Here is a 26,069-nt window from a genome sequence, read left to right as displayed (position 1 = left end):
AAGTCCCCTACTATGATTGTATTGTTGTCGATCTCTCCCCTGATACCTTCCAGGAGTTTTCTTATGTATGTGGGTGCTCCTGCATTGGGTGCATATATGTTTATCAGGGTTATATCCTCTTGTTGTATTGATCCCTTTAGTATTATGAAGTGGCCTTCCTTATCTCTGGTTATGGCCTTCACTTTGAGGTCTATTTTGTCGGATATAAGTATTGCTACCCCAGCTTTTTTTTCATTTCCATTTGCCTGAAAGATATTTTTCCATCCCTTCACTTTCAGTCTGTGTGAGTCCCTTCTAATGAGGTGGGTCTCTTGTAGACAGCAAATGTATGGGTCATGTTTTTTTATCCATTCAGCCACTCGATATCTTTTGATTGGACCATTTAGTCCATTTACATTTAAAGTTATTATTGAAAGGTACTTGTTTGTAGCCATTTCTATTTTTTTGTGGCTGCTTTCTTTCTGGGCTTTTTATTTCTTCTTTTTACACCAGTCCCTTTAGCATTTCTTGCATTGCTGGCTTGGTGGTGATGAACTCCCTTAGCCTTTTTTTGTCTGTGAAGCTTCTTATTTCCCCTTCAATTTTGAATGATAGCCTTGCTGGATAGAGTATTCTTGGATTCAGTCCTTTGCTTTGCATCACTTTGTAGATTTCCGTCCATTCTTTTCTGGCCTGATGTGTTTCTGTTGAGAAATCGTTTGATAATCTGATGGGGGACCCTTTGTAGGTAACTCTCTGTTTCTCTCTTGCAGCCTTTAAGATTCTCTCTTTGTCTTGTACATTTGCCATCGTTATTATGACGTGTCTTGGTGTCGGTCTTTTGGGGTTCATCTTGCCTGGGACTCTCTGTATTTGTGTAACTTTTTTCTTCCCCATATCTGGGAAGTTTTCTGTCATTATTTCTTCAAATAGATTTTCTAATCCTTGCTGCTCTTCTTGTCCTTCTTGCAGCCCTATTATGCGTATGTTACTTCGTTTCATGTTGTCCTGAAGCTCCCTTAGGCTCTCCTCCTGTTTTTTAATTCTTTTCTCCAGTTGCTGTTCAGATTGAGCTTGTTTCTCTGCCTTATCTTCTAACTCACTAATTCGGTCTTCTGCTTCTTCTAGTCTGCTGTTGAAACTTTCCATGGTGTTTTTGATTGTAGCTATATCACTTTTCATTTCTTCCTGATTCTTGCATAGGTTGTTGATTTTCTCATCCATCCGGTGAATGAATTGTACAACCATCATTCTGAATTCTTTTTCTGTCATGTTGCACGCTTCAGCTTCATTAATTTCCTTTCTTGGTGATTCTTCATTGTCTTTCCTCTGGGTATTGTGTCGTCTCTTCATTCTGATTATCTCCTGATGGTTCAAAGGTTGAGTTGTGTGGGCCTGGGCCGTGCGCAGTGGGAGGCTCCCACCACCCTAGTGTCACTGAAGAGCTCTGACACTAAGATGTGTGGTTGTTGTTGGTTGGTGGGAACCAGGCTCGCTCTGTGTCAGTGTTGCCAACACTCAATGTGGCCTCGCGCGTGCCCTTAGAATTAGGGACCCTGCCTGCACTGTGCTGAAATAGAGGCCCCCCTGACGCGTGTTTAGCACCAGGGCAGAGCCCCCTAGCTTGCGCCAGGAGTCAGAGTTCCCCAAGAGTTCAGTATCAGAGTCTCTGTTGCTTCGCGCAACCTCACCTTGAGAATCAGGGTCCCTGTGTGCCCTTGCACCAGGAATTGGATTCACTGGCTCTTAGTATGAATGCACAGGAAATCAGGATCTCAGGCGCAGGTGATAAGAAACACAGTCAAGTCACTGGTGCTTGGTGCTGCCTCCTGCCCTGAGAAACGGGGTTTCTGGGCCTGTGCTAGGCGGACAAACTCCCGTTCGCGCGATTGCTCCCAGCCCAGGGCTCTGATGCCAGCAGTGCGCGCAGGATTAGTTCCTGGTGCTGTGCGCGTTTTTGCTCCCAGCCCAGGGCTCTGATGCCAGCAGTGCGCACAGGATTAGTTCCTGGTGCTGTGCGCGTTTTTGCTCCCAGCCCAGGGCTCTGATGCCAGCAGTGCGCACAGGATTAGTTCCTGGTGCTGTGCGCGTTTTTGCTCCCAGCCCAGGGCTCTGATGCCAGCAGTGCGCACAGGATTAGTTCCTGGTGCTGTGCGCGTTTTTGCTCCCAGCCCAGGGCTCTGAAGCCCGAAGTGCGCATAGGATCAGTTCTAAGGTGCTCTCGCACTTTCAGGCCAAAGTTTCTGCAGCGCTGAGGCCCTGGCAAGGGGTAGGTCTATCAGTTAGTTACTCTGGCACTGCCCGCGATCCTGGGGGAAGGGGGGATGGGCTCTGCTACTCACGGATCTGCAGCAGGGATCTCCGAACTTTCCGTGTCTGCAGGTCTGTAGCTGTGGTCACAGGTCTCTGTCCCCAGTGGCTGCAGGGTCCTGGTATGCGTCTGAGATCAGACTGGGTGGTGCTGAGGCCAGGATCCTAGTCTCAAGCAGCTCTGTTTCCCAAGATGGCGTGGTCGCTGTGCCTCTGCTGGCCGCCCAGGAGTGTCCGCCCCTCCGTGGAGGGGCGCAGGCCTCCTCTGGGCTCCCGCAGTCGCGCCGCCCGCAAGTCGCCGCCTCCGGGTTAGTAGCCGCTGGGTTAGTAGCCGATCTCTGGATGCCGGTAGGTAACCGCTTCCCAAGATGGCGTGGTCTCGCCGCTGCGCTGGCGCCCAGGGGGAAGTTTCAGCCTCAATCTCTAACCATCCGCATTTTTCAGGAGTTCTCTGTCTTTCCTGGCTGCAGACTGTCTCTCAGCTGAACCTCCCCAGCTTGATCGGGCTGGTTGTTACCCGTTTCAGCTGCTCGCCCCTATCTGCTCCGGGACGAAGGACCAACACGTCTGTCTAAGCCTCCGCCATTTTCTGCTCCTTCTCCTTGATTCTTTATTAAAATGAAAAGGTCACTTAACCCTAAGGTGATATTTCTTGCAAACCCATCAATAAATTACCTGCTCAGTCATTCCTTCTTGGAATTTAAATGCTGGTCCAAGAGTACCTTTGAAGATTTCTGGAAAACTCTTCAAATTTTTCAGACTTTAAGTATCATGATGTGAAAAATCGAACAGCTACTGTGTACCATTAAAGGAGTGATAGCATCAATAATATGAAAAAATAGAGCAAAGAATTACAGTAATTACAGTAACTGAGGGCTTCCACTTTGGCCAAGGTGGAACAACAGGAACTAGACTTATCCACCCTCCTGAAACAATTCTAAAGATAGATAAAATATTACAAACAACAGCTTTTAAGATATTGGGCAGCAGGCAGCAGGGTAGAGAGATTCTAGAGGCGAAAAAAAACAACACACACACGGATGAGGCAAGCCCCAGATTGCTGTAGTTTATTGCCTAGACAGTTGCCAGACCAAAGCCAGGTGGATAAATCTACTGCCTGTGATAAGAAAACAAAATCTGGAGAGACCAAGGCAGCGAAAGTACAAAGGACTGAACACCAGAGAGAGTTGGACAGGGACAGCTCTGGATCTTTGCAGAGGGTCCACCGTGGGCTTCCGCTGAGCATTTATCATTGTATGTGTCTGAGGAAACCATTCTTGGCTGGGAAAGAACCACCTGAAAGGCTTAGAAACAGCAATCTCTGAAACCACACAGAGCCAGAAAGATTTCCTGTTCCCTAAACCCAGAGTGAAAAACTTTATAATTTCCAGGGCATTGAATCGAGTTCTTAATAAGGGTTTTGTCTAAAGTAGAGAGAGAAATTTTCCCTAGGAAGAAATGCTATACTGGTCCCATCTAACAAACATAAAAAAATAACATCTCAAAAGATTGAACTATTACCAAGTAATGAAATTGCATCTCAGAAAAATTTCAAGAATATTTACAGGAATATAAAAATTCGTCATGATCAAGCTACTGCTGAGTAATAGCTGAATGGATATAATTTCAAGAAAAGTAGATTTCAAAACAAAAAATATTCTTAGGGATAAAGAAATGGTAATGAGTAATGGTTCAGGTCATCATTATTCTGGCTGCATCTGCTTATCAATAAAGATAAAGATATTAAATAAATTGAATGAAGTAAAAGTTTTCTTCACATTTGGAAGCTCTACAAAGAGCGGTAGTGGTTATCCACTTGTGCTCTTGCATGCCCACCATGTATCCTTCCTTCCTTCTTTTGGTCACAGAACTACAAATTTAACTTTGAAAAATGTCCTTTTCTTCAGGACTGTGTACAATGAACAACAATTGGATTATTTTCCAAGGAATTTGAATCCTGTGGTGGGACAGGAAGGGAATAAATAGTTGACTGATTCATATCAGTGCCCCAAGAAAACTGCCATTCATTCTGGTTGACCTAGTTCTCATTCTTTCAGGTTATTCAGGTGTGTCTTCAATTTAATGAGCACCTTAAACTGACATCTGTCAATCTCTCAAGCATAATTATAATGTTTCTCAGTTTCTCATTAAACACCAGTCACTGCAGTCTCTTCTCTCTCCTCTCTTCATTGAATATTCCTTCCTTTCAAGGCCTTGCACTTGTTGTTCCATCTTGTAAGGACTTCTGCAGTTCTCCTTATAACCAGCTTTTTCTCACATCCTTTATATTTTCATTCAAATTTTCTTCTTCAGAGAAATCTCTTCTTACTACACCATCCACAGTCACCATCACTCTATTATTTTCTGTAACATGGGCTAAATCAAACTCATTGCCTGCTTTCATGAATACAATGTTATTGGAATTCATTTTTTATTTTTGGCATTGACTGTGGCTGCTTTTGCCCTGCATGGCAACAGTGACAGTATGTCTTGAAATGGGCTAAAATATTTTCTATCTGACTCTTCAAAATATTATTTGCTGACCCCTGTTTTATAATGTCATGTTTACTTCCTTATACAACTTATCACCACCTGTAATTATCTTGTTCACATGTTAGTTGATTAATATCTGCCCCTACTCAGCACTGTAGGACTTTGGAAGAGGTGGCTTGCCTGCTGTTTTTTTTTTTCCTCACCCGAGGATATATTTATTGAATTTTTTTTTTTAGGGAGAGAGGGAGATAGAGAGAGAGAGAGAGAGAGAGAGAGAAGAGAGAGAGAGAGAGAGAGAGAGAGAGAGAGAGAAGAGAGAGAGAGAGAGACAGAGGTAGAGAGAAGAAAGAAACATCAATTGTTTGTTCCTTGTATGCAACCCAACAAGGATTGAACCTGAAACCTTGGTATGTACCCTAATGCAGAATTAATGGGCAACCTTTTGGTGTATGGGACAATGCTCCAACCAACTGAATTATCTAGCCAGAGCATACCTGCCCCTCCTCAGCACTGTAGGACTTATGGAAGTGGGTGGCTTGCGTGCTCTTAATCAGGTATGCATCCCTAATGCCTAACCAATGCCTGCTCAGAGTAGAAATCAGCAAATATTTGTGGAATAGCTGAATCATTGAGTATGTCTCATCCACAAGTATCAGCAATACCACCTCTAGTATCCAACACACATTGCAGTCCAATGTTATTCTCACATTTGTCTGTAAGGCAGATGCTGTGCAATGCCTATTGTTTTACAGCCATGTGTTATGCAACAGGAGCGAATCTACCTTGGGGACAGTTGACTGGAGTCAGAATGGGCATCGACTCAAGAGCAGCCCATAAGCAGCTGGCCAGGATTCTATGACCACTGGTAGAAAGAGGAACTAAGTCACAGGATCCGTGAGATGTTTTTTCAAGAACTGGAAATTGGAAATGTAGCTTAGAAGTTGTATTTGTCTTTGTTAAGAGATGCCTGTGTAAGATTGAACTCTTTGGTCTCTGTGCATTCTTACATTAAACCCACTTTGTATTTGACCAAATTTGGTTGTATACCTGTTACAGGCATCCAGAGCAAAAACTAAACCTGTCTAGATTTGGCTGAACAAAAATGCACATAAATAAATAAGCAGAGGATAACCAACTGCACTCTCATGGAACAGAGTATGTGCTGTGACAATTAACAGAAGCACAGCCTGATGACACATGTTACCAGTGTGGGCACCTAGGGCAGCAGTGAAACTACTATACAGTTCAACATGACTCTGTGAGGACTAGATTTTTGAAGCAATTGGTACTAACCAATTACTTAAAGATACAATGACATGTCATTAAAGCTACTAATGAAAGGCAATAAAACTACAGAAATAAAACTCATTATCTAATCATTTTATTTCTTTTAAATAAAGAAGTAAAGCCCAGACAGGGTGGCTCAATGGTTGAGCATTAACCTATGAACCAGAAGATCATGGTTCCATTCTCAGTCAGGGTACATGCCCAGATTGCAGGCTCAATCCCCGGTAAGGGCATGCAGGAGGCAGCTGATCAATGATTCTCTCTCATCATTGATCTTTCTATCTCTCTCTCTCTCCCTCTTTCTCTCAGAAATCAATAAAAAGATATTGCTTAAAAATATAAAAAAAGAAGTATGATTATTTTTTTCCCTAGTAGTTGTGTTTACTACTCTTAATGTTAAAGATTAAATGAGTATGGCAATAAAATGAAATTTCCTCAATAAAAATACATTAATTAAGCACACGATTTGTGCCCTATTTTTTTGTCCCTAGAGATTTATCAATTAATGAAATTGTTAACAATATATGTAATCATGGATGTTAAATTGAGTCATACACAACTCATAAATAAGAACATTAAAAGATACTTAGATATTTTTGGGAAAATAAATTATTAAACACTTAAAACCAACAATGGTTTGAATAAACTGATTTATCACTGATCATGAATACTAAATATTCTAGAAAACAATTAATAGAAAAATTGTCACATAACATTTAAACATTTGTTAAAAATAAACCAGGCAAATTATGTTCTATTTCCATTCTTTCACTATTACACATATTTTCTAAATGTTTTATAACTTGTCCTGCAAGGGAGAACAGGCATTTGTCACTATTGCATTAACAATGTTTTCTGTTTGCTATGTTTCATCATCATGCAATTTGCTTTTATTTCAAATGATTTACTCATATCAAATATCTCAAATGGCTGAGTTTTTCTAGTATTTTAGTCTTTTTTCTTTTTTTTGTTGTTTAATCCTGCTGATTATTTTACCGATTTCCTTTGTTTTCTTTTGCTTATGTATTCTTGGCCATCTAATGCTTTGATCTACTAGTTTATCATCTTTCATGTAATCTTGGCTTTTTTTTTCTAAAGTAATCCAAAAAACTTATTTATTTATTTTAGATTGCTTAAAAACACTCTCCACTGATGTTCAATAAAAGTAATAAGAGATGAAAAAGACTAAAAAAATCCAATTGAGTCTTGTTATACTAAAACAAATATTCATATATTTTGTTCAGATACAGTTTTTCTCAAAAACAATTATTTCTATGTACTAAATTATAATTATTTAGAACAGTAAAAACATTTCTAAATCTAAATCTATACCATAATTTGAAGTGAATCTAGATGCTTAAAATCCTATATAATAAAGAACTAATATGAAAATTAGACCGAACAGCAGAACATCTGTCCAGATGACCTTCCAGATGAAGCCAGGGCTGCGAGGGCCAGCTGAAGTTGCTAAGGGCCGCGAGGGCCGAACCCCTTGCACAGATTTCATGCATCGGGCCTCTAGTAAATAATAAATCAAGTACAAATAATGGTTATCATAAAATAATAGAACTACACCTGAACCCATATAATTGTAATCTCATAATCACCGATGGTAGACATTAGTTGCTTCCTTCAGGAAGTCTTGTCTGACCCGTTGTCTGTCCCTTCTATCTGTGCTCATTATATTCTGTGCACATTCGAAAAGTATGTTTGTGCTGTCTGCTCATTTGAACAACTCTTTTAATTGATTTGATGTATTGCATATGCATATTCATTTTCTAATTAGAATGTTGATAGAATGGTACCAAGACAGGAGGCAGAGGAGGAAGAGTGAGGTTCTCAACTGAGCAGGGACAAAGCATGGGAAGAGGATACACAGCTTAGCAAGTATTTGGATGTGCAGGATGAGGGATACAAAGACTGTAGGATGATTTCTGGGCAGCTACATTTCTGCTTGCTTATGCACTCCTTTTTTTGGCATTTATTTTACCAAGTATATTTATTTAATCAATTAAACTAATTATTATACAAAGATTGCTTTGGACCTTTTACCTGACTACTATTGCCCATGGAGGAATCGCTTGCTAAAAGGATTTATTGCTTATTTTTCACTTTATAATTATAATACTTTCTATGCCTCCACATTGCCAAACCTGAATATATTGTCAATCTATTGTTAATATATGTGTTGGGAATTACATACAAAGAAGAACAGGAGGAATTTGATGGAACTCAGACAGGTTTAGGAAAATACAATGGAGATGAAACCACACTTAAACAGTCTGTCTTGGAGTCATTTTAACTCATATTGAAGGTGTTCCCACCTCTCAAGATCAGCAGGCTGAATTTAACCTGATATATAGCAGGAGGGTGAGGCCAGACTAGCTTCACATAAGTGGGAGTGACTTCTGAGGGATCCAGGCATGGCTTTCTCTACTACTAAACAATGAAGAGTATGAGTTGGAAACGTAGTGGCCAATAAAAGTCTCAATGTTCTGGGCTGTGTACTTAAAAGGTAAGTTGCCAAGGGTTTGATTATTTTCCTTTATGCTTTTCTCTCTCTCTCTCTCTCTCTCTCTCTCTCTATATATATATATATATATATGTATATATATATGTATATATATACATAATCATAAATTTATCTATTTGAGAACCTAGATTGTCTTTAAATTGCTCAATTTATTCTAAATGTCCAACTCACTTTCTCATTTTCTATATTGCCTTGAGAATCTTTTCTCTCCATGTTCATAATAACTGCATCTAAATGATTGCCTGTATTCACAACATTATAGAGTATTTAAAACTTATATGAATATATCTGTAACATAATTTACTCTTCAACTAATTAATTAACGGCATAAATTCCTCTCAGGAAAAAATTAACAACATGAATAATAGGATTTATTATTTTTTATTGCATTGTTCATTTCCAATGCCTTATATGACTATTTAGATATACTTTAAAATACAAAAAGGATGTGAAATGTTTTTCAAATATAAATTTTCTCATGACATTATATGGAGTAAACAGAATTATTTCCTATTATAATTTTGAAAATATTTTTATTATAGGTCTTAAGATAGAAAACAGTTCATGATCTTACTGTCTAAAAATGATCACAGCTGGCTGACTGTCAAACATCTTGATTATTAATTCTTTGAAAATTTCTCTCTAGGGTATTATTCTGAGGTTGTAAATGTCTATATCTTGAGTTCTGTGGCATTGAACAAAGATATTTTACATAAATCAATAAAACATCAGTGCTTAAAACAAACTTAGGGAACCACAAGATATTGGAAGATCTCCACTATCTAATGCTTTTCTTGATGCTATTAGCAGTCAAAGCATTGAATGATTATCTATTTTCAAGACATTATATTAGGTAATGTATAAGATTATTAAGACTGATGATCAATATTCTTAGTGATATTCATTCCATGAATCCACCCCCTAATATCCAACTCTCTCATTAATATCTCCATATGTTTCTAATTCTTAGCTCATTAATATCATTTGTAAAACTTAAACTGTGGCATCAAGATTCCAAATGATCATTCTCAATCTGAACATTTATCTTCCTTTAGCAATAAATAATTTATTTTGGGAAACAGCATATAAGCACAATTTACATTTTATACTTAATAAGCCATTAAGTATAAAATGTAAATTGTAATCCAAGGAAATAATATAAAACTGTATTTCCAAAAGTGCTGTATGCATATCCCCTGTGGTATCTGAAAGGTTGTTAGGTGGACCATAGTTCAGTATTTCATTTGATTTCAGTAGTGATGCTTTCACATGAATGTATAGTACCTCCATGAAAGATGAATCAGAAATAGAAAAATTAGAGATATTTTACATTTATGACTCTCTCATTCTCTCTTCCAGGTACATAAAACATGAAGAACAAATCTTTGTGGATTTCAAAACCAAGGGATTTCTCCTGATACTTCATACAAATCTGAATGCCTTACTAGTTCTAGTGCCACCCCTGTAGTTAATCACTTATTAGCTTTTACTTTAGTGAGTTCCACAGCCTGGGTCTCCAATTCAGCTTCTCTCATTCACCCTTCATATTGTATTTATGTTCTTGAATGTAAGGCAATTCTATGCCTCAAAAATCTTTAATGGATCCTCATTGCATATACACTAAAGACACATTATGTTTTTGGTGTTTATCACTCTATAATTTGGAACCAACCTTTCATTTTTTCTTTGTCTTCCACCATAGCATAGAGTGTTCAATAATTCTGCCATACTGGACTCCACCCTTTTTCCTAAAAATACCCATCATTTAGTACCACCTTGCTTTTGCTAACCCCATTTCTTCATCCTTAAAAATGCCATCTTCTGCCCTGACGATGTGGCTCAGTGACTGAGGATCAACCCATGAACCAAGATGGTGTGATTCTTGGTCAGGGCATGTGCCCAATTGTGGACTCAATCCCCAGTAGGGGGCATGTAGGAGGCAGCTGATTGATGATGTTTCTCTCTCATTGATGTTTCTATCTGTCTACCCCTCTCCCTTCCTCTCTCAAAATCAATGAAAACATATTTTTAAAAATACCATCTTCTGTTTCTGTCTACTGAAATTTGATTTAACCATTATACCCCAGTTGAGGTGTCATCTTCCATGAATGTTTTCAAAATCTCTCCTCTGGCATTTTTTCAGCACTGGGCTTATCACTTCACAAAATATTTTCTTCTCTACATTATATTTTCTGATATGCGGCTACTTCCTCAACTAAGTTATAATTTTAGGCAAGAATCATGCATTATTCACTTGTATTTCTCATAGTTCCTACTGAATATAGAATGAATATATGAATGACTGAATGACAGAATGCATTGTTATTGACAATAAGGAATGACATGCAAACACCTGAGAAAACTGTGAGGCAATTTATGCTTTTAGAAATTGTATGAAGTAGTTATTTGCAAAATAAATGGTAAAATTATAAATTAAATTGATAATAAATTTGAGATTGTGTTGATAATAATAAAACTGGGCAATTAGACTTATAAGATACTCATATCATAACTCTATCATAAGTATAGAAATTCTTAATTTCTCCAATCAGAAAATGGTTACATTCTAGAATTAATAAAGATAAATAGATAATTCCAAAATATTTCTTTAGCATTTTCCCTGTAGAACTTGATAGGTGTTTTAGTAACTTTGCTCACCAAGAAAGGGTATTTTATAAAAAAAAGATGAATATTTTCTTCTATACCACATTTTATCTGAGCTAGGGATGGGCTATCATATTCTTTGGTAATGAATGAACATTTGCTGAGTATCTACTGAGGCTAAGGCAGTGGTCCAGGAGGAGGAATCTGGTGGCAAATAAGACAGAGCCCCTGCTCTGTTTTGGCCATTGTGAATTTGAAGATAGGTTTGTTCTCCATATTAACTATGATGTCATCTTAATCCATGTGAGACTATGACACAGCTATTTCCCCCCACCCCCACCCCCCGCAAACCATAATAGGATCCTTTGTGGATCCTGCTACTGCCTATTGAGGGAAAACACCACTCTCCCGGTCTATTTTGGGAGTGGAAGTGGCTTGGCTGGTGCGATTCCTACTCTTAATGTGGATAATTAATTACAACCAAGACTTCCCTTGTATTTTACTTCTATGAAAAACAGCAGGAATAAGCTATTTTTGAATCTTATTTGCAAATAAAACATTACATTTCTAAAAATGAATCTTCTGAAAGGTACATCATAATCATAAGGGCATTGACAATCTGTTTTCTTGTCAAATACAATGAAAGTAAACTGAACAAAAAATTATTATTGTAAAATAAAATAATGGAGAAATGTAGTGGTGTAATAGTGAAACTGAAACAAACTTTACTGTTTTGAGGGGATGTTATTTCCATTGATTCTGTCCTCCTCCTACATGTGTAACTTACCTCTCTCTTCTGTCCTGAGTTTCATCACTGGTTGGGACTGGATACTCATTGTGAATATTTCTCAGAATCTAACTTTTCTTGAGGGCTTGGACCTATTTTTCTTCTGGCTGATTCACAGCTTGCATTGGTGCTAAAATATGTTACAGTTGGACATATATTAGTAAAGTATCCTCTTCCAGCTCCTGGCAGTTTGATAAAATGAGTTCAATTTTCCTACTGATTTTTATCTAGAGACTAGAGGCCCAGTACACAAAATTCATGCACTGGGGGGTGGGAGGGCCCTCAGCCTGGTCTGCACCCTTTCTCAGTCTGGGAGCCCTCAGGGGATGTCTGACTAATGGCTTAGGCGCGCTCTCCATGGGGAGCGGGCCTAAGCCATCAGTCAGACATCCTTAGCACTGCCACAGAGGCAGGAGAGGCTCCCACCACCGCTGCTGCACTGGCCAGCCATGAGCCTGGCTTCTGGCTGAGTGGCACTCCCCCTGTGGGAGCACACTGACCACCAGAGGGCAGCTCCTAAGTTGAGCGGGATTGGGCTGAAACTGGCTCTCAGACATCCCCCAAGAGGTCCCGGATTGCAAGAGGACACAGGCCAGGCCGAGGGACCCCACTGGTGCATGATTAGGGCCAGGGAGGGGCATGGGAGATTGTCCAGCCAGGGAGGGACCACAGGAGGGCTCCAGGACATCTCCGGCCTGTCTCACTCAGTCCTGATCAGCTGGACCCCAGCAGCAAGCTAACCTACCAATTGGATCATCTGGCCCCTGGTGGTCAGTGCATGTCATAGTGAGTGGTTGAGTGGTCTTAGAATATCATTAGCATATTCCACTTTGATTGGTTGAACAGATGACCAGACACTTAACATATTGGACTTTTATTATATAGCACTAGAGGCCCATTTCATGAAGAGATTTGTGCAATAGGCCTTCCTTCCCCTGGCTGCCAGCACTGGTTTTCCTCCAGCTCCCGGGACCCAGGCCTTTGCTCTGGCTATAGCGGAGAAGCCAAGCCTCTTCAGTCTTCAGTCATCTTCAGTCTTTAGTCTTCACTGGGGCCAGAGCCTTCAGTCTTCACTCTGTGCCAGCATATGCAAATTAACTGCCATATTTGTTGGGTTAATTTGCATACGCATCCTGATTGGCTGGTGGGCATTGTGGAGTGACACTAATTTGCATGTTTCTCTTTTATTAGTGTAGACTAGAGGCCGGGTGCACAAAAATTTGTGCACTCGGGGGGGGGGGGGGGTTCCCCCAGCCCGGCCTGTGCCCTCTCCCAGTCTGGGACCCCTCGGGAGATAACGATCTGCTGGCTTAGGCCTGCTCCCGGGTGGCAGAGGGCAGGCCCAATCCCTAGGTGCAGCCCCTGGTCAGGCTCAGAGCAGGGCCGATTGGGGAGTTGGGGCACCGCCCCGTCATGCACAGAGCAGGGCGGATCGGGAGGTTGCGATGCCACCCTCAGTCACGCTCAGGGTAGGGCCGATTAGGGGGTTGGGGCACCGCCCCCTGTTACACTCAAGGCAGGGTCGATGGGGAGGTTGTGGCACCACCCCCTGTCATGCACAGAGCAGGGCCGATTAGGGGGTTGGGGCGCTGCCCCCTGTCACTCACAGAGCAGGGCCCATCAGGGGGTTGGGGCGCTGCCCCCTGTCACTAACAGAGCAGGGTCCATCAGGGGGGTTGGGGCACTGCCCCCTGTCACTCACAGAGCAGGGCCCATCAGGGGGTTGAGGAGTTCCCCCCTGTCACTCACAGAGTAGGGCCGATAGGGGAGTTGGGGCACCACCCCCTGTCACACACAGAGCAGGGCGGATCAGGGGGTTGGGGCGCTGCACCCTGTCACACTCAGGGCAGGGCCAATGGGGAGGTTATGGCTCTACCCTGTCACACACAGAGCAAGGCCCATGGAGGGGGGTTGGGGCGCCACTCTCTATTACCCACAGAGCAGGGCCGATCAGGGGGTTGGGGCACCACCACTGTCACACTCGGGGCAGGGCCGATGGAGAGGTTATGGCTCTACCCTGTCACACACAGAGCAGGGCCAATCAGGGGGTTGGGGCGCCTAACCCTGTCACACACAGAGCCGCGGGGAGATCAGGGGATTGGGGAGCTCCCCCCTATCAGGCACAGAGCAGGGCTGATCAGGGGGTTTGGGCGCTGCCCCCTGTCACGCTGATCCCAGTGCCGGGAGGCATATTACCCTTTTACTATATAGGATAGAGGCCTGGTGCATGGGGCTGGCTGGTTTGCCCTGAAGGGTGTCCTGGATCAGGGTGGGGGTCCCCACTGAGGTGCCTGGCCAGGCTGGCTGAGGGGCTGAGGGCTGTTTTCCCGCTGGCAGTTGACTAAAAGCTCCCAACCGCTCCTTGTTTTCTTTTTTCTTTTTTTTATTCTGGGCCAGCTTTAGCTCTGAGGCCTCGCTGCTGAAAACATGGATACAATGTTGCGGTCCGAGGCTGACTGAAAGCCGGTTTTGTTTAGCTTCTTATTTACAACATAGTAATAGTTGCTTAGAGTTGCAGTTGAGAGTCGGGCAAGTGAGGCGGGGAACGTTGGAGTCTGCAGTCCCTGGAGCAAGCAAGCCTCATGTTCGTTTCCAACTGCCTGGCTGCCAGCCGCCATCTTGGCTGACAGTTAATTTGCATAAGGATACGCTGATTAGCCAATGGGAAGGGTAGTGGTCGTACGCCAATTACCATGTTTCTCTTTTATTAGTGTAGATAGACAGAACCTACCTCTGTTTTCAATTACAGGAATACTTGGTACTCAGAGAGTAGTCCAGTCATGATTAGGCTAAAATAATTAGAATAAATAATGATAGAGAACATAGCTATTGTGGAGATATATAATATTATAAATATTCCTTTAGCATCTAATGGAAATTTGGGTCATTTAACATAATTGTTGACTATTAATGAAAACAAAGAAAAAATTCTACACACACCACTAATATTAATATAGATTAAAGACCTGCATGCATTTCCCCTAATATGGCAAAGTTGCAAAGCAAAGGAGATGAAAAATCCATATGGGTGCTGACGATGGAGGGTTGAATTTCTAAGTTATCATTTAAAAGATAAGCCATGTGAGGCCCATGGGAGCTTTATGCCCTTTAACCACATATATGTGAGTGGTTATTATAGTGTGGTTTTGTCAAGGGAACTTAGCAACAAGATAAAATAACAGCTGTATATTTTGTAGAGAAGTTTGCTTAGGAAGGCAGTTGCTATGGAAACGCCTGGCAATAGCGATTTGATTCGTGTTGTATGAAAGTGATGAGTCTACTTTGTCTAGATTATCTTCCTAGCACTGGCAAGTTCTGGGAAGGGAGGGGGGTAGAAATAATCTTTTCTGTACATTTGCATATTTAAAAACAATCCACTTCATTTTCAAACAGAGAGAAGACATTGACAAGCCTCTTCAACAATAAATCATATACCAAAAAATATATATTATGTAAATTTACTGTATTTCAAAAGAGCTTTGACTGCCACAGCTTTGCACTGTAGTTCCACTTCACTCAAATGAGTCACATTCAATTATAAGTCCTCAGAAATTTGCTTAAAATAGTTGCAGCTGGAAGATGTAAAAAAAATCTTATGAATGAGCAAAAATGAAGTCAATTATACCCCATGGGGAAGTCTCTCAATGAAAAATATGGTAAACAGACTCTCAGAAAAAAAGGGGGAAACAGATGCTGACTGATAAGAATTTGCTTATTTTACCAGGGAGACACCAGTATGTATGTGCTAGAGCTGAAATGAGGATTTGGCTGAGCTGTTTTCTCTCTAAAACAGCGGTTCTCAACCTGTGGGTCGAGACCCCTTTGGCTGTAGAACAACCCTTTCACAGGGGTTGCCTAAGGCCATCCTGCATATAAGATATTTACATTACAGTTCATAACAGTAGCAACATTACAGTTATGAAGTAGCAATGAAAATAATTTTATGGTTGGGTCACAACATGAGGAACTGTATTTAAAGGGCCAGAAGGTTGAGAACCACTGCTAAAGCTGGTAAGGTTTCAGTGAACTAAAATATCTTGATCAGAAGATGAAATTCGGTTCACCTCTGAGACTGGCAACACGCATTCCTCTCATTCAGAGCGAACTGAATTCAAGATGGCCAACAGCCAGCCATAGGCGCCTACAGAATGTAAATCTGTGGCATAGACCCAGAATGCCTATTTGTCAAGGTCAAGGCTGAGTGTCATCAAGAAATGAGCAAAAGGCAAATCTTTACACCCCTTCCTAGTCTACCCCTCCCCTCAAGGCTTTCTTTCCCATGAAGCCATGGTGAGAAAACCTACTTTGCAGATGCCTTCACAAAGTTGTATTTGGTCTGACTTACCTTCAGATTATCTATTGTGTCCTGGGTTCCGGAAAAGATAATCTCCCATCTAAGGACCCCAAGTCCTTTTGTTTAAGGGAAACTTGGAGAGGTTACAGAAAGATGGAGATTTCTGAGAAATAAATCTCTACAAAGACTAAGAAAATTTAGCCTATTGACTTTAGTTATTCTAGCAAAATCTACCTACCCGGATGTGTCTTTTTTCAAAAACAACCATGTATTAACTTGTTATCAGAGCTTGGTTTTACTTTGAGATTGGAAGAGTGAGCCATGCATTTATCTTTCTTTAATTGTTTCCTGACTAAGTCAACAATTTGAAAGAAGAATGTGGGAAGCTCCCTGAATTCACTTGGTGGAAACTGGCTCTTGATGTTTTTCCGGATGTGCTTTGACAATTTATGGTCATTTTTATAAGAACCAGCATCCTATTTTGACCTTGGAGGCTGGGGTGGAGGTGTGGGGGTTGGTCTGACAGTGTGGCATTTGCCCCATCTCTAAAGAGCTTCACATGAACCAGCTTAGGAGATGAGAGTGGAACTTTCAGAATAATTGCACGATTAATATTTAACATGCATTACACGTATATGGGTATAACACTGCTATTTCTAAGTATAACCTGGAAATGACACTGAGAGGTGAATATTATTATTGTCTCAACTTTATAGATGAGGAAACTAAGATAGAATAGGACATGCAACTTGCTAGTTTTCCGGGTAGTTTGGAGCTAGAATTTGATCAGGCTGTCCGACTTCAGAAGCTGAGCTCCAGGGCTCACTACTATACTGCAAGGTGAACTCACCTCCCCAAGCTTAGAGGACACTCTGAACCACCCTTCTGTCTAAATAATCATCCTATTCTGCCTCTGCAGACAAAGCTGCAGGGTAAATCTTTACACCCCTGGAGCATATCAGAGCTCACGCTGCAATTCACATTTTTTCATATATTTCTTATTATTTAATTAGAGGCCTGGTAGGGTCCCTCACCCCAGCCTGTGCCCTCTCACAGTCCAGGAGCCCTCAGGGGATGTTCTACTGCCTCGCAGGTGGAAGAGGCTCCCACCACCGCCACTGTGCTCGCCAGCTGTGGGCCCGGCTTCTGACTGAGGGGCACTCCCCCCGTGGGAGCACACTGACCATGAGGGGAAAGCTCTTGCAATGAGCGGGGTTGGGCTGAAACTGGCTCTCCAACATCCCTCAAGGGGTCCCAGATTGCAAGAGGGCACAGGCTAGGCTGAGGGACTCCACCAGTGCACAACTGGGGCTGGGGAGAGATATGGGAGGTTGGCCAGCTAGGGAGTGACCACAGGAGGGTTTCAGGGCATGTCTAGCCTGTCTCACTCAGTCCTGATTGGCCAGACCCCAGGAGCAAGCTAACCTACCAGTCAGAGCACCTGCCCCCTGGTGGTCAGTGCACGTCACAGCGAGTGGTTGAGTGGCCTTAGCATATCATTAGCATATTACGCTTTGATTGGTTGAATGGATGACTGGACACTTAGAATATTAGGCTTTTATTATATAGGATTTTACTTATTAATCTGGAACCTTCAGCTATTTGAAAATGCCTTAAAAGTCTTGATGTACTCACGATATCGACTAATTTGACTGGCAACTATTTTTTAAAACTGTTCCCATTTGAGGCTTTCAAAATATACTTGAAGTAAACAAAATTAGGGGCATATAAAAATAGAACAAATGGGACTACAAAAACATAATCATAGAAATTAAAATTTAACCACAGTCCCCTTACTCTCAGAAAGTTTATGGATATTGGAGCACACTATCATTTTATCTTCATTTTGGCTATCATAAGAAAAAATAAGTTTCTCTTGGAATAAAAATAGCACAAGCTATCTAATGAAAGGTATGCTTTGCTGATATTTCATGTAGGAAACAGAATTTTCATCCCAAAACACATTTCTTTGGCATAGGATTGTTTTAGGCTAATAAATTCTAAGAAATAGCAGAGATGAAAGAAGTTCCCCTTTGTATATTACATTTGTAAGGGAAATCTCCGTCTGTAAGTGAAGGGGTGCAGAGTTTGCCACCCCACAGTGTGCCTTTTTTTGGATATTGATTGTTTTAAGCAGGTTGTTTTAAGAAACAAATACTCAGGAAGAAGCTTTGACCTCCCTCTAATTGCCTAAAAGAATTTAGATAGAGGACCTGTTCCAGGAAGGGAGTCATCATCTTAGATAACTATAGTTTATGTGAACTAAGCATGATAGGGAGAAACCTAGCAAGGCCTGTGTGATCAAAGTCCTCTCTTGTCCCACTTAAAGGTGGCCCAGCAAATATTTGTTTATCAAACATTTGCCTCCCTTCCCCTTTGAAGCCCAAACCACATTCTCTTTAGCTGAAGACAGCATGGTGTATAAGCCTCAACTGCCTGATTTGTCCTTCTGGCCCCATATTCTTGTGGAGCTCCAACCCCCACATGTATATACATAATTAAATCTGGTTATTTTCTCCTGTTAATCTGTATCATGTAAATTTAATTCTTAGGCCAGCCAGAAGAACTAAGAGAAGAAAGAGGGACCATTTCCCCTCCCCCAGGTATGGTTGACTCCCTCCCTGTACCAGTAAGAGGAGGATGACCTTATTTCTAGAAACTCATCAGTGCAGAAGGCATAGACTTAAATCTGCATCATAATCTTACCCTTCTTTATTGTGCTTTTCCTGATAATCTCCCGTAACTGACTCCCCTCAATGCCTTTTGTCTTCAGCTGAAGATGGTATTTAAAGGTGGTGGTTTGGGCCATTTGGGGAAAATGGCTCAGGGTTCCTAGGTCTCTCCCATGTATACAGGAGGTTCATATATTACTAGAGGCCTGGTGCACAAAATTCATGCACGGGAGGGGGGTGTCCCTCAACCCAGCCTGTACCCTCTCAAATCTGGGACATCCCTCTCACAATCCGTGACCACTGGTTCCTAACCACTCACCTGCTTACCTGCCTGATCACCCCTAACTACTCTGCCTGCCTGCCTGATTGCCCCTAACCACCTCCGCCTACCTGCCTGATCGCCCTAATGCTCTCCCCTGTTGGCCTGATCCCCCTAACTGCTGACCTAATCCTCCTAACTGCTCTCCCCTGCTGGCCTGATCACCCCTAACTGCCTCTGCCCCTGCCTCGGCCTCACCACTGTGGCTTTGTCCCAAAGGACGTCCAGAAGGTTGTCTGGAAGATGTCCAGTCTAATTCGCATATTATCCTTTTATTAGTATAGATTAAACTTGTGTTTGTTTTTCTCTTGTTAATCTGCTTTTTATTATAGGATGTCTCAAACAAGGAGCCAGAGGGAAAGTATCCCCACCCCTTCCTTACCCCATTGGGAAGCCATGTTTTGCCAGGAAATACCTTCCATGGACAATCTTCCAAAAGAAACTCTTTCTTTGAAGACAAAGCTCAAAATTAAGGCTTAAGGTTAAAGGAATCAGGAGAGGTAAGTTATTTTCAACCCTTTTCATTTCATGATACGCATAAACTAATTACTGAAATTCTGTGGCACACCAAAAAATACATTATATTTTTTTGCTGACTTGACAAAAAATAGTAGGTATAATTTTGATTCGTTCACACCAGATGGCTTTTGTTGTGTTTGCTGTTGTAATTTTTTTTGAAAATCTAAGGGAAATGAGGTCACCCCTGACTAAATAGTCAGATATTGTATGTTTCGAAATTTCTTGTGGCGTAATGGTTGAAAATAGCTTGGATACGTGATTCTGTGATCTTAAGAATTTTTGGGTTTATAAATCTATTTCAATATCTAAAGGGACTATATTATGTCACTTTTCTTGCATTTTCTCTCATTTAACATATTTTTTAGTCAAGCCTGAAAACAATTTGACACTTCCAGAAATCCAATATTGCTTTTTTATTCTGAGTTAAAGTAAATATATATATTTACTTTATATATATATATATATATATATATATATATAAAATCTTAAATGCTAATATAATGAAGTGCTCCAATTTTAAAATAAAAAATTAAAATATGTTTATGAGAATATATGTAAAGTATTGACTTTAACAAAAAAATAGCATTATTTTAAAGAGCATTTCTCTTTTCTGATTTATTTTATCTTGGATTCACTTACCCTGCCTCCCTATTTCACTGAGTATAAAAATGAAAAGAAATTAGCAGCAGATTCAGAAAGATTTCCAAGCTCAAGAGGACAAAGTTAACAGCTGCTAATGCTGAAACTGTATCGACCTCTGATGGCATGCATGCTTAGGAAATGCATTTAACCTTTCTGCTCAGAAGCACCATTGACAGCAACATCATAGATATATTAGTACAGACCGTACACCCTGCTCAGGTACTGTTGGATTAGACCCATTATGTTCTATGCCAATAGACTAGAAAGAACCCACTTTCTACTACACTGGAGGGGAGTTGTTTTTATAAATACTTTGAATGTATTTTCTTGTTGAAAGCATGATGTGCACATCAAAAGCATTTCTCACAATTGAGCAAGTCATCCTTGCACAAAGCTCTCTAAGAAATAATGCCAAACTTATTTCATTGGTGGTGGGGATGGGCAGTTGAACTCTGCAATGAATTTCAGAGACAGTTATGAGGGTACATGCTGAGATTTTAGGAAACTCAGATCTCTAGCCCTGATTTTCAAATCCAGACCAGTCTGACATTTATTATTTCCCAAGTTTCCCACATATGGCTATCTTTCTTCCTTATCTCATTATATACATACTAGTGACCTGGTACACGGAATTCATGCACATTAAAAGGGAATTAATTAGAGAAAATATTTTAATATTGCTATTTACCCTTTGTCTATAATAGAAGTGTCAGAGATGAAAGAAAATTAGTAAAATGTATATGAAAATCTTTCTCCTGTCAGAGTTTGGGGTGCACCATAGGAACCAGAGTCAAGTCCCCACCCACCCACGTGTGCCTCAAAATCGCACAAGATTCAGACCCAGCCGGCCCCGCCCCCATTGAGCTAGATCCAGACCCAGCTGGCCCCACCCCCGTCAAGCCCCGCCAGGTGGGGAGGGGGGGGAGGGCATGGCCTCAGGTCCCCTGGCCTGGAGAGGGGTGCATGGCCTGATGTCCCCCAGCCCAGGCCAGGGCAGGGGGCAAGCCTTGAGGACCCTGTCAAGCCCTGCTGGGTGGGGGCTGCAGCCTCAGGTCCCCTGGCCCCGCACTGGGGCAGGGGGAATGGCCTGAGGTCCCCCCACCTGGGTCAGGGTGGGGAGCGTGCCTTGAGGTCCCCTGTCAAGCCCCACCAGGTAGGGGCGCAGCCTCAGGTCCCCTGCCCCAGCCCAGTGCCATGCAGCCTCAAGTCCCTGCTGATTGCTCATTAAGTCTTGTGTGGAAACTTGGCCTCTGCTGTGGACACAGCCATCTTGTGTTACGGAATCCCTGCCTCCAGTATGGGCGCAGCCATCTTGACCATTATGGTGTGATGGTCAATTTGCATATCCACTCCTTATTAGATAAGATAGTGGAATGTTTATAAAATATATATCCTATACTAATAAAAAACAAACATGCAAATTGACCGTACTTTCGCTATGCCTTAAGCCACATCCACCAGCCAATCAGAGCGACTATATGCAAATCAACCCAACCAAGATGGCGGCCGGCAGCTATGGAGCTGGAGTGAGCAGGAGGCTTGCTTGCTCCAGTGATGGAGGAAGCCAAGGTTCCCCGCCTGCCACGGCCCGGCTCTGAGCTCCACTGAAAGCAACAAAGTTTTAATTATAGAAGGTAAATAAACCCCAGATACATGTTTTCAGCCAGCCGTGGCCACGGAGCTGGAGCGAGCAGGAGTGGGTTGCCCCTGGCGATGGAGGAAGCCAAGCTTTCTGCAGGCCTCCGCTAAAGGCAACAAAGTTTCAATTATAGAAGGTAAATAAATCCCAGATATAAAAAAAAGAAAAAAAGGAGAGGCTGGGAGCTTACATCGCCAGGGTGCTTGGCCAGCCTGAAAACGGCCCTCAGCCCCTCACCCAGACTGGCCAGGCACCCCAGTGGGGATCCCCCACCCAAAGGGGGTGTGGCCAGCCTGAAAACAGCCCTCAGCCCCTTACCCAGGCAGGCCAAACCTCCATGGGGTGAGGGTCCCCACTGGGGTGGACATCCTCCGAGGGGTCCCACACTGCAAGAGGGCATAGGCCGGGCTGAGGGACCCCCCCGAGTGCACAAATTTTTGTGCACCAGGCCTCTAATTATATATATATATATCCATGTACACAAAAGTTCATTTGAGACATTGCTTTCTGTTGGAATAGAGAGGAATGGAAAGACAGAATTGGCTGACTTTATGATAGAAACTTCTGAGTCACCAAATCCAATTTTAGTCTCTTGCAGATTTTGAGGTGGTACCACATAAATACTTGAATAAGCATTGAAATTAACTTTGGCTTTGAAGAAATGTGGAGTGAGAGATGTTCTGCCCCCATATGGTTCTACTTTTAATACTAACAACAGAAAAATTCTGAAATATCTTAATCAGTTAACAGTCACAAGCCAAAATTAGCAAAAGACTGCTCCTATTCCTGAATGTGTAATAAAACTTTGAATCAACTTCCAGATGGCTATTTCAGCTTTATCTAGAGAGAACAGCCAACCACCAGACACCATCACCTCTTGATTTAACATGAATATTATAGACGGTGGCTCACAACAGATCCAAAAGCAGCAAACACTTCTTCTTCTTAAGGACTATTAGCCTGTCCCAGAACTGTCCTCGCTTCACCTTTTTCTGCCTCTATTACCTATAGCCCATGTAAATTCCTTCAAAACAACTTATATCTTTCTTCCCCAAACCCATTGTACGAAAGAGCTCTGTCAACCCCAGGACAATGGATGTGGGGGTGTTTGTCTTCTCCATCCAGCCCTGTGCTGGTGGCTCAGACTGAGTGCCCTAGCTCCTGGTCCTTTTCTAGAGAGCATGTGGCTCAATAAACATTTTCTTTCAGAACAACTTTTGGCCTTGAAGGATTTTAAGTTTGGATACACGGTTAAATATGTGTTTTAATTTATCAGACATGTTTTCATAATTATTAACGTTGTTTCCCATTATAACTATAGTGAGTAATTATTTGCCCACTCCTTTTCCCCAAGCTTCTTACTGAGAACTGACACTTCTGCAAGTCTACATGGTCACCTGGGTGACTCTCAGCACCTAGAATGGCCTTGTATTTTGGCTACAATCAACTGAAACAGGGCTTCACCTGGATTAGTCTAGGCCAGTGGTCGGCAAACTGCGACTTGGCAAACCGCGGATCGTGAGCCACATGCGGCTCTTTGGCCCCTCGAGTGTGGCTCTTCCACAAAATACCGACTTCTGCGCATGGGCCACAAAGTTTCAATCACACTGTACGTGTGCACCCGCATGTGGTATTTTGTGGAAGAGCCACACTCAAGGGGCCAAAGAGCCTCATGTGGCTTGCGAGCCGCAGTTTGCCGACCATGGGACTAGGCTAATCACAGTACATTTCCAAGGGGTTTAGCATTGGCACTAAGAGCATTACGTGCTTTCTTTATCAGAGGCTGGGCCCTTACCGTGTTTGAAGCTTTTGGCAGCCTTAACATCTACCAAGTGGATAAGGGAAACAAAAGAAGCCAGTGCAAAGAGAGAAAAATGAAGAAGAGGTCTTTTGCCAAGACCTCTCATTCCAGGTAGGTCTTTGAAATAACGCAAAGCATCTGCTATTCACGTTCCCTTTTTTCTTCTCCAAGTTTTTCACACTGAAAACAAATAAGTTAAAAAAAAATTAAAGTGAAAAACAAAAGGATTTTGTGACATAAAGAATTATTGTAGAACTAGAGGCCCGATGCATGAAATTCGTGCAAGGGGCTCAGCCCCCACCACAGTGGCGGCTGCCTCGGCCTCAGGCCCCCGCCACTGTGGCTTGATCCAGATGGTCATCCAGAAGGATGTCCAGTCTAATTAGCATATTATGCTTTTATTATTATAGATCATTAATTCTACATTGGAATAATCAGTAAGTAATGCTGTGTTTTAAATTACCCTAAAGTATACATATGTCATAATGAACATCCCAGCAACAAATGTTCAGAAAAGCAAATTTATAAGAGACTAAGACATCTGAATAGCTTGGAAGTCATTCACAATGTGACATAAATATTCTAACACAAAAGGAGGAGCTATAAAATGCTCAGGGAATTTATATAGAAAATGTTTCCTCTTCACTTAAAACACTAACTGAAAGCTTTGGAAAACTGAGTATGCAACACATTTCTGGTGGGCTAAGCACCATCTTTATCAAGCAAATTTTCATGACTGTGAGTTAACATTTGAGTAGGTAAGAAGGAAAGCGTGTATTTGTCATGAAAGGTTTTATCATGCCTATCCTCAAGCTGTGGAAGACGGCTCACTTATTGGAATCTGATTCACTTATTTAAACCACTATATTTTTTCCTATTGTGACAGACTATAACATATCTCTGATGCTCATCACAGTTTTAAATGTATTCATATTCTTTTTTGTATATTTCTCTCACAGTTCACCTTAGCTTTGCATGTTAAAGTTTTCAAGATGTTTTCAAGGAACAAGAATTAAACAAATATTATATACAGATTTCTGTTAAATAACTTCTAAAAGTATAGTCAATCTTTTTATCATCATTCAATATGTAACAAAACCTACTGAATGTAGGTTTAATCTTGATTTTTCCTTTATTGTACAGCTCTCACCCAGACTATATAAAATACAAAGTCTAAAATAAAGATATGTAGTTGTATTTCTTTGGATTGGATGCCTTGGGATAAAACAAATAGCCTTCACTTTTTTAGTTAAACATTTTTATAAATAAAACTCTTTTCACTGTTTTTACAAATCTTCCTTTTTGTCTAATAAAATATCTTCATATCTTAATTTTTTATAGTTAATTTGTAACTTAAGAATAATTTTATATGTAAATATATTTTCAAGACTAGAGCAAAGAATCTCTTTTTACCTGAACCATTTGGAAATAAGTTGCAAATGTGATGTCCCATCACATGTAAACACTTTAATGTGTAATTCTTACAAACAAGGACATTCTCCTACATAACCAAAATACAAACAATAAAATCAGGAAATTAACATTATGCATTATCACCATTTAGTCTAGAGACATACAGTGTGTGACAAAAGTAGGTTTACAGTTGTGAGTACATGAGACACAGTTTATTCTTGTATGTTTTTTTTTAATTTTTTTTTTTTTTTTATTGATTTCAGGGAGGAAGGGAGAGGAAGAGAGAGCTAGAAACATCAATGATGAGAGGGAATCATTGATTGGCTGCCTCCTGCACGACCCCCACTCAGGACCAAGCCCGCAACCTAGGCATGTGGCCTTGACCGGAATCGAACCCGGGACCCCTCAGTCTGCAGGCCGACGCTCTATCCATTAAGCCAAACCGGCCAGGGGAATATGTTTTTATTAATTATTGTATTTTCTATATGAACAATGTCATATCTACTTTTCCCATTGTATATTCAAGTTTTACCAATTATCCTAATAAATATCCCCTGGAAAGCTAGAAGTTCAAATGACATGTTGTATTACATTGTCTTACCTCTTTCAGTTCCTCAGGCTCTCCTTGTCTTTTATGACTTTAAAACTTTTGAAGATTGCAATACTATTATTCTCAAAGATCTCCTTGAATTACAAGAATTTCTTTTTCTAATCTCTATTGTTGAGAGTATACACCCCCCCATTCCTGCCCTACCCCAGCCTTCACTGCTCTCTAAA

General features: G+C 41.4%; 1 long non-coding RNA gene across 1 annotated transcript in view; it reads left to right on the top strand.

Annotated features, from left to right (window-relative positions):
- The window catches only part of LOC139006275 (uncharacterized), a 30,555-nt gene extending 4,953 nt beyond the window's left edge, over positions 1-25,602 (top strand). The window contains exons 2-5 of the long non-coding RNA XR_011470748.1: positions 18,840-18,890; positions 19,611-19,778; positions 23,859-23,990; positions 25,556-25,602. This is a non-coding gene — a long non-coding RNA (uncharacterized lncRNA). The remainder of the gene's footprint in view (positions 1-18,839; positions 18,891-19,610; positions 19,779-23,858; positions 23,991-25,555) is intronic.
- The last annotated feature ends 467 nt before the right edge of the window (positions 25,603-26,069 follow it).

The sequence above is a fragment of the Myotis yumanensis genome, unplaced genomic scaffold (assembly GCF_028538775.1).
Source record: "Myotis yumanensis isolate MYYU_CA2020_CCGP unplaced genomic scaffold, mMyoYum1.0.hap1 SCAF_1, whole genome shotgun sequence".
Lineage (NCBI taxonomy): Eukaryota > Metazoa > Chordata > Mammalia > Chiroptera > Vespertilionidae > Myotis > Myotis yumanensis.
The sequence above is the reverse complement of the archived record's forward strand: the minus strand, read 5'-3'. Positions and strand labels throughout refer to the sequence as shown.